Source organism: Ornithorhynchus anatinus, chromosome X3 (assembly GCF_004115215.2).
Source record: "Ornithorhynchus anatinus isolate Pmale09 chromosome X3, mOrnAna1.pri.v4, whole genome shotgun sequence".
NCBI classification, from domain to species: Eukaryota; Metazoa; Chordata; class Mammalia; order Monotremata; family Ornithorhynchidae; genus Ornithorhynchus; species Ornithorhynchus anatinus.
The window spans coordinates 5,373,634-5,381,881 of record NC_041751.1 but is presented as its reverse complement, the minus strand read 5'-3'; positions in this window follow the sequence as shown (position 1 = coordinate 5,381,881).

Below are 8,248 nucleotides of genomic sequence, written 5' to 3'. Positions count from 1 at the left end.
TTTCATCGCTCCAACAAGTCCATCAGATCGTAATATCTACGTGGGATAAGACCCTGCATAAAAAGGACATTAGAGCCCAGTCTAATGACGTACGTTCTATCAATTCTCGGCAAATGTACGATGGCGATATTGGAAGATTTGGAAGTGGCATTTCATTCTTCCCCCAAAATATCGAGGAAAACACACTAGATGCCAACTTGCAAAGGTCTAAGGGGAAAGACTGAACTATTCCAGGGAGAAATCAGGCAAATAAATGTTCAGTGATCCATTGGGTTGTCAGTACAAAGGACTGCTTCTGCCTAATAATAACTGTGGTATTTGTTAAGCGCTCACTATGTGCCAAGCACCATACTAAACACTGGGATGGATACAAGCAAATCGGGTCAGATACAGTCTTTCCTTCTTGGGGCTCACAGACTAGATCCCCATTTTACCGTTGAGGTAACTGAGGCACAGGGAAGTTACGTGACTTGTCCAAGGCCACACGACAGACAAGTGGTGGAGCCGGGATTAGAATTCACGACCTTCCGACTCCCAGGCCCGGGCTCTACCCACTACACCATGCCGCTTCTGCCTTGTTTGGTTCCAATTCTTCTATGCTCCCACCTATCTCCCCACACACTCACCTTCTGTCTCTGACTCCTGCCACTCTTTTTCCAATATTCTCTCCCACTTTCTCGGGGACACCCCCTCGTGAGCCCCTCCCTCCCTCCTTCCTTTGTAGCTTCCTCTCCTGCTCCATTTCTCTGCCCCACTGGTCCAGCCACTGTCTCTTCAATCTAACCGTGGTATTTATTGAGTGCTTACTGCGTGCACTGCATTGTATAAATGCTTGAGAGTATAATACTACAGATGGAGTATAATACTACAGATGTGGTTGGCACTAGATTCCCCCTCTAGACTGACTCACTGAGAGCAGAGAACACGTCTACCAGGCCTGTTGTATTCTTCCAAACACCTAGTGGTGTGCTCTGCACACAGTAAATGCTCACTAACTATCACTGACCGATGGATAGATATGATCCCTGCCATAATTCTGTTGCCGAATTGTACATTCCAAGCGCTTAGTACAGTGCTCTGCACATAGTAAGCGCTCAATAGATACTATTGAATAAAGAGGGGAAACGGACAGAACTCTCACACCTTGGGAAAGAAGCTCCACTAGAAGAAACATGATTTGTTTTTAAATCACAACCTCTCAATAATTAAAATGAGGTGGATTTTTTCCAGTCCTAGAGATGAAAAAGTCGTGGCACAAAGAGAGCTAGGGTAGAAGAGAGGAGGTTAATGTCGTACTCAAGGTAAAAGAATGTCATTGCTGGAAGAAGGGGTGAAAGACTGGATTTGCAACTTCTGGTTATTCCCTGGTTGTCTCCTGGACCAGCAGTTATTCACTACTAGCCCACGCTGCATTTAATTCTATCTCTTCAAAATCCCAAGCTGCAATTCTTGGAGCCGCTTTAGGAGTCGAATCAAATTCTATACAAATGTAGCTAATATGGAAAGAGTGGAGCTAGATAGCTCCGCCATACAGTATGGAAGGATAAACAGATTGAATGGAATAGATTATTTTCTTTCTAGTGGGTGGATGATAATCCACTCCCTCTCACCCATTTTATGAATATTCTTTAAGAAACTTATAAATATATCCATAAATACGTTTCAAAAAATCCAACAGCAAAATTGACTTCAACTCTTAAGAAAATAATTGTTGGGGTTTTTTCCTCGGGGACTCACTTTCCTGCCAAAAATGAGAAGGCCTCATGATCTCATTAAAGATAAGCTTGAAGCATAAACCTCAAAGTAGGATATTACCATTCTCGTTTTAATTTTTGCTAGCCATTTTTTTCCCAGTCTCCTTTATTTGGTGAATACTATCGCATATAACCATTCAATGTCTCAGCTTCTTGACCTGGGCTATTTTCTGTTCTGTTCCAACCCCTTAATCATACCAGCAATTTATTTCCTATTTCCCATATTGTTCTTGAGCGAGGAATCTCTTGTCTTTGTTTAAAAAAAAAAGTTTTAAGCGGCTAACATTGTGAACTGGTGAGCACGAATCAGAAGTCAGCAGCTACACAACAAAAGAGTTATGCCGCTGACTTTTAGAATTTGCAGAGAAATCGCAATCATTGCGTTGCTTTCTAGCACAGAGGAAACTTTTCATTCTACGGTACATGATTGAAGTTCCATGAAGATAAAAGTGGACAGTGTTTCTATAGCAGACTATTTGTCACCTAGCCTTTAAGTTTTACTAGCCCGGAGAGATATCTAACAACTAAATAGTGAAAGGAAAGTGAATGATCAGCTGGCAGAGCTTCAGGCTACTAAAAGATAGTTTTAGTAGCCTGTCGTGAAAATCTGTGGCCCCGGGCTTCGGGGCTACTTTTTATTTCCAAGCCTGCTATTGATTTTGGTATGAAGAAAATAATTTGGTATTGTTGCTTAAGGTGTCAGGAAAAAAAAAAATCAGCCACATGTTTCATTTGCTAACAGATTTTAGTTCAAATTTACCTTCTGATTACAACCAGGAGTCAAGCGACAAGATGAAGGCATTTACTACTTAAAGGTACTACCATCTTTATGAAACATGGCACACTAATCGAAAACACAAGTAAACTGAAAATTAAATTTAAAAGCCTATAATTTAGTATCTTCCTTGCCAGGAATGATGACTTTCATTTAGGAAAGGAATCCAGAGCTGCTCAGGGTCAGTATGATGTGTGCCATTTGCAGGCCTATTGCAAAGGCTGATGGAGTTGATTAATTTCTTGGAACTAAGCTTTGTCTTCTCCAGCTCACTGAACAACTTCATTTCGGCTGATGAGTTCAAACAGGGGTCAGAACAATCCTCATTTCTGACAATCCCGCAAAATGGGAATTAATTTTATGAGTTAGTACCACTGTGTTTAAAACTAAGCAGAAAATAGTCAGCCAGGTTAACATACACAGTCGAGGGATGATCTGTTTGCAAAAGTCCCGGTGTGATAGCCCTCAGTTGATTAGAAATATAAAAAACATTTGCATGGAGTGGTACGGTGCCCAGTTATCCTAACGGGTCAAAAATCTGGAAATCCACCAGTTCAACTTTTGGTAAATAGGAGAAGCGTTTCAAAAATCTTGTTCTTAAAAAAAAAAAAATTAAAGGACATAGAATTAGATCTAAAGTGCTGGACAGTGGGGTCCCCATGAGATTAACGCTAGTATCCCTCCTTGAATTTGAGGGAAAAGGACAAAAGGCTAAATAAGAAAGACAAAGACATTTAGATCACCACGCTAAACAATTTACTCTTGTGGAATTTGGCAACTTCGCTAAGGACAGTTGTACACTAAAGCATATTTTAGGCCTCCACAAAATTCTCCAGGACATGGAATGCAACAATGGAAGAGAAAATATCAGAAGAGTAAGGGTAGCCCAAGAGAGAGCTCATTAATCACTTTCATCTTATTAACCACAATTATTTTTCCTTTGCATATGTCATTTTTCTCGACATGAGAGGTGGAACCTTGGAGCAGTTTAAGCTTGCTTATAATGAGATTTCGGCAGAATAACCAAAGTAAATGATGGTGCAGAAAAGAAGAGACAAACATCTGGTCATGCTTAAGAATTCAAATTGTAATTCTACCCCAAAACTTACTCTATTTAAAGGGGATATACTGAAATAGTCAGGGACAATGGCTACAACCTCTTCGATTCTTGTCATGTCAGTAATAATCAAGTCTTCCCATTTGCTTGACTTTTTCATTCATCTTTAACTATTTTCATTTGATGTCTTTCTTTCCTCTGTTTGACCAACACCTCTTCCTCACTGGTCATTTTTGCAGTGCGGGATCCATTACCGTATTTGATATCTTTATTAATTAGGTATTTCTCAACATTTTCCTTGATAATAAAGAACTTCTGATATTTTAAAAAAACCCAAAATGATTTATTTACCTTTCAGTGTTTGAATCTAAATAGCTGGAGTGTAGCTTTCAGCCCTAAAGGTGACTAATTCCGGCATTAAGAATTTATAATAATAATAATAATGTGCTAAGGTATATACACGATAATTACATCATACCCTGTCCCCGTTCAATCCGGAGCGCACTTCCAAAGGGCGAGGGAGAGAACATGAATTTAATTCCCATTTATAAATGAGGAAGGTAAGGAAGAGCAATGTTAGGAGACTTGCCCAAGGTCACACAGCACACAGTGAAGGAGCCAAGCTTAGAATCAAGTCTCTTCACTCCCAATCCTGGGCTCTTTCCACTAGGTCACGCTGCTTCTCATAAAACCCTATGAAGTACACATGTAAAATCAGATTTTTTTATTCTCTTTGAGATGCCACTGCAAACTAATCCTGTGAAAATGTCTCAGAGAACACTAGACTCGGTTCTGCCACAACACACACTTTCACTCTTCATTTTGGCCGGAATGTTGTTTGGGAATTAGGGAACATTCATCTGACATGACAACACGAGCTTGCTTGGATACAAGGCATCGTGGGGTTGGAATAAATAATTTGCGGACTTGTGTATGACATCAGAAGAGGTGAGTACTACAAGTCAGTCAATCAATCCGTGGCATTTATCAAATGATTACTGTGTGCACAGCTAGTTTGCTTTAACCAGAAGGATTTTGCAAGACCACAATCCCTGCACTCTAGAAGAACTAGGTGCGCCCTGGGCACGCGATTTTGAAAAGAGGACACAAGATTATGAAAAGCAACGTTGATGACGTTACTATTTAATGATGATGTAAAATATGGAGATGGGAGCAAAGGAGGCTAAAGTCAGTTATCACCTCAGCTATTAGGGTGGTTCCAGGTACACTAACCATCCTAGAGAACTGGGAATTCATTAGCCTCGCTGGCCTCGATTCGGGAATGCGGTACTTCTAGATAGCTGTCACATAACCAGGAGATTTAAATCTCAACAATAGATCATTGTAATGTATCTGGATAAGACCTATAATGTCATCGCAGGGAAAGATAGATTAAAAGAAATAAAAATGATGAATAATAATGTTGAACATGATTCTATGAGGTGGAAATAGACCCCATGGGACCAGTTCCAAATACTGATTTGGCTTTCCACTATTATAAGTATGTGGGCATCAGAACCTGAGAGCTTCACCATTCCTAACTCGGGGTCAGCTTTGACACGTTTGAATAGAGGTTAGAGGAAGTAAGTGTGACTCCACCTATAAACATTCTCTCCCACACATAGCTCTTCCCATCTTCAAAGTCCTCCTCAAAATTTCCCTTCCTTCTCCTCCAGAAAGTCTTCCTAAATTAGCATCAACACTAATATCAACCCAACATCAACCCTATAATTTAGACAGTCAATGCCTATCGCCAGTATTTCTTTACCCATGTTTGTTTTCTTTGTATCTTCAGTTATTGACTCAGGTATTTTCATCCTGACGCATTTGGAGTACTTCCTGCTACAACTTTGTTCTTCCTCTTGCTAAAAATAATAATTATTATATTGATTATCACAACCCTGCTCCTACTCTTTGTAAATGAGGTCTGTCTCTCTGGAGGATGGAGCTTAGGGTGGAGGGAGAGGAGGTGAGGAGGAGGAAAGGGTGAAGAGGAAGGGATGAGAAGGAGGGGATGAGGAAGAGATGAGGAGGAGGAGGGAAGGAGGAGGAATAGGAAGAAGAGGAGGAGGATCTGATTCTTCAAGTTATAAATTAAGCCCTTAAGGAAACACATTAATTTTTATTTTCCAATAGGCTATGACCAAGAAAGCGAACATCTAGAATTAACGAATCACAGGTCCAGATTTTTTAGCTGTCCCAGGGAAGCAACTGAAGCAGCGTGGCCCACTGGAAAGAGCCCGGGCTTCCCCAAGGTCATGGGTTCAAATCCCGGCTTTGCCACTTAGCTGTGTGACTGTGGGCAAGTCACTTCGCTTCCCGTTGGCTCAGCGACCTCATTTGTAAAATGGGGATGAAGACTGTGAGCCTCACGTGAGACAACCTGATTACCCTGCATCTACCCCAGCGCTTAGAACAGTGCTCTGCACACAGTAAGCGCTTAACAAATGTCAACATTATTATTATTACCCAGAGAGTTGGAGAAGTTTTCTTCCCAAGCCTGAGATTCAGTCTGTAGGCTCCCTCACTTCAGGTAAGGACTTTGCCCACCTTCATCTGAACTCTCAGAGCACTTGAGAGGGTCCTGCTGAGCATCTCGGTTGGTCAGGTGAGTTGAGGTTTCTCTCCCCTGGTTAAATCGGGTAAAGGGAAGGCAGAGATAACGGTGGTTGGAGTCTCTCTCTCGGACAAGATTGTGGGGGGAGGAAGAAGGGAGGGGGCAGTTAGGAAATTCTTGATTGCTAATAGGCGTGCTCCTCTACTTAGGTCAAAGTACGTCTGTCAGAGGAAAACCCTGTCACTGGCATTGAATTCTGAGAGAAATTATTCTGTGTGTATGTGCGCGTCCAGAAGTAAACTGTTTAATCACCAGGGATCACACAGGTTGCAGTAAGGATGGATTGAAAACCATAATGTTCTACCCTAAAGTGTGGGATTGCTTGATCTCTCTTCTCATGATGCAACAACATATGGCTAGAGGTGGAAGAAAGCAGAAAAAGTCCCCCACTCCTTTAGAGCAATAAAATTTGAATATCGAAGAAGCTTCAACAAGCTGAGGCCCAGAAAGACATTCTGAGTTTCATGTACTGTAACGTATTGCTAGTTATAGTACGTATATTAGCTATAAATTATTTCCTGTGATATTTTCATTTTGCTTTTTTCTAATTTATAGTGTCGATCTATAGGCAGCTATAGATATATCCCCATCTACCGATAAAATAAATACTCAACCCGGCACAACCACAGGATGGGAAAACTGCAAAAGACATCAAGGCCCCCGAAACGCTCGGTGGGTTTTCCATTTATTGGAAACCACCTTGTTCTGTGACTTTATTAGGCCTTATGAGCAAGAAAGATCTGATACGTGCCAGCGTTTGGTTGGGAGGCCTCCAAGAAGCAATCAAGGGGGCTGATGGTTTAGCACATAAAGCTTTTTCCTGTCTCAGTTTAGAACCTATGCACCACTGCGGTAGTGTAGCTAACTCCCCTTTGCGTGTGATGGAATACCATAGTCCTGACCTTATGTGGTCATTAGAGGGTCCATAGAATAATAATAACTTACTATATGCCAGGAACTGTATTAAGCGCTGAGGTGGATACATGCAAGTCGGACCGGACAGCGTGCCCGTCCTGGATGGGCCTCACAGTCTTAATCCACATTTTACAGATGAGGTAACTGAGGTGCAGAGAATTTATGTGACTTGCCCGAGGCCACACAGCAGACAAGGGATGGAGGAGGGATTAGAACCCAGGTCTTCTGTCTCCAGATCTGTGCTCTTTCCACTAGGCCACGTTGCTACTCTCCTTTCATTTAGCCTTTCACTTAAGTGAAAAAAAAAAAAATAACAAGTTCCTCAACCAACGAATGCTATTTGCTACCACAAATAAGCCCACAGTGCTGTTTATAGCAGTAATAGAAATAATGATAAAAATGGTATTTAAGTGCTTACTATGTGCCGAGCACTGTTCTAAGTGCTGGGGTATATACAAGATAATCGGGTTGTCCCATGTGGGGCTCAAAGTCATTCATTCATTCGATCGTATTTATTGAGCACTTACCGTGTGCAGAACACTGAACTAAGTGCTTGGGAAGGACAATTCAGCAACAAAAAGAGACAATCCCTGCCCACAATGGACTCAAAGTCTTAATGCCCATTTTACAGATGAGGCAACTGGGGGACAGAGAAGTTGAGTGACTCACCCAAGGTCACACAGCAGACAAGGAGAGGAGTGGAATTAGACCCCATGACCTCTGACTCCCAGGCCCGGACTCTACCCACTACGCCGTGCAGCGGTAGTACAGCAGCAGCAGAACGTAGAGATCACGGGACTGAGTTAGTAGACCTGTGTCTCCATTCATTCAATCGTATTTATTGAGCACTTATTATGTGCAGAGCACCATACTAAGCGCTTGGAACGTACGATTCGGCAACAGAGACAATCCCTGCCCAACAACGGGCTGGCAGCCAAGTTCCAGGTTGTGCCACCGGCCTGCTTGGGTAACCTTTGGCCACATCACTAGATCTCTTTCGGTGATCTCAGTTTCCTCATCCGAAAATACGAATAGAATGGCCGATCTCTCTATCTTCGAGGTTGTGAGCTCCATGTGGGGCAGGTATGATTTAATCTGACTGGCGTGTAGACACCCCAGATTGGCTCATA